The sequence below is a fragment of the Myotis davidii genome, unplaced genomic scaffold (genome assembly GCF_000327345.1).
Source record: "Myotis davidii unplaced genomic scaffold, ASM32734v1 scaffold2763, whole genome shotgun sequence".
NCBI classification, from domain to species: domain Eukaryota; kingdom Metazoa; phylum Chordata; class Mammalia; order Chiroptera; family Vespertilionidae; genus Myotis; species Myotis davidii.
The window spans coordinates 116,616-118,357 of NW_006294397.1; positions in this window are offsets into that span (position 1 = coordinate 116,616).

Below are 1,742 nucleotides of genomic sequence, written 5' to 3' on the forward strand. Positions count from 1 at the left end.
AGCTGGGTGGTTCTTGCTCAGACTCTCCTGAGGTTGTTGTTAAGCTGTCAGCAGGGGCTGCAGGCATCTGAAGGCTTGACTGGGGCCGGAGGACCCACCTCCGAGAGGGCACGCTCCCGCTCCCGTAGCTGACGGCAGGGGGCCTCGGTGCCTCACCACAGCGTTGCCTGAGTGTCCTCGTGACATAGCTGTTGGCTTCCCTGGAGTAATCCAAGAACAAGCAGGCAAACTTCCTTTAAAAAACTGTCTTTTATGACCCAGCCTTGGAAGTGATGTTATATCACTTCTACCTTATTCTATTGATCAAACAGACCAACCTGATGCTCTGTGGGAGGGGGCCACACACAGGTGTGAGCCCCAGACAGTAGAGCTAATCAGAGCTCATCTTGGAAGTTGGGCCCACATATTATTATACCCCTACCAGCGTGGCATAACTTACCCACGTTTATCTTACCCATTCCCCTGCCTCCAGTCAATATGAGACCCAGCCCTAGCCGGTTTGGCTCAGTGGATAGAGTGTTGGTCTGTGGACTGAAGGGTCTGGGGTTCAATTCCGGTCAAGGCCACATGCCGGGTTGTGGGCTTGATCCCCAGTAGGGGGTGTGCAGGAGGCAGCCAATCGATCTCTCATCATTGATGTTTCTGTCTCTCTCTCCCTCTCCTTTCATCTCTGAAACTGATAAAAATATATTTCAAAATATATATATGAGACTCAAATGTGCCTCCTTGATTGTCTGACCTGAAGTCCCCCACCTTCCACCCAGGCACCAGGAATAAGGAGAAATGTGATTCCTCATCCATCTCCTTTCTCCCACCTCCTGTCCGGCAGATTCTTTCAGGGGCCCTGGGGTCACCTACTTGAGAACGTCATGGAAACTTTGTGTTCTGTGATGACTTAGTCTCCACGTGGAGTTTTTATAATGTCCAAAGGCCAGCGGAACCAAAGCTGCTTACACTGGTTTGTAGCCAATGGACCATGTCTAAGGTGAGGGAGAGGGCAGGGGTGGTGGGAGGGATGCTGGGAGTGGTGGTGGCCCAACACCCTCTCCTGCCCAGGCCGCCAGTGCCGTAGCCAGACCCTCTACTTTCTGACGTGACCTTGGACTATATTTGGGAGCAGAACCCCCCCAGCCTGGCAGAGATGGGACTTGGCTTGGAGCATGGGGAGGCATAAATCGTGGGCACAATTCTTTCTCCTCCTTTGTGCCCTCCTTTTTCAACTTGCAGAGCTCTTCCAAGACCTGGGAGCTACGTATTCTTTTCCTTTGCTTATCACTGGTCAGTTTTACTTGCCACTAAGTCATTAAAAATTTTTTTCTAATATATTTTTTATTGATTAAGATATTACATATGTGTCCTTGTCCCCACGTTCCCCTCTCCCCCCCCCCCGCTCATGCCCTCACCCTCGTTGTCCGTGTCCATTGGTTAGGCCTATATGCCTGCATGTAAGTCCTTTGGTTGATCTTTCTTCCTTCCCCCCCCCCTCCCCTACCCTCCCTCCAAAGCCCGACAGTCCAATCAATGCCTCTCCATCTCTGGATCAGTCCTTGTTCATCAGTTTATGTTGTTCCTTATATTCCACAAATGAGTGCGTTCATGTGGTATTTATCTGCTCTCCAGTTCCATCCATGTTGTGGCAAATGGTAAGAGTTCCTTTTTCTTCTGCCTCTTCTTAAAGAATACCTTTCAGCATTTCATATAATGCTGGGTAATGCTGGGTTGGTGGTGATGAACTCCTTCAG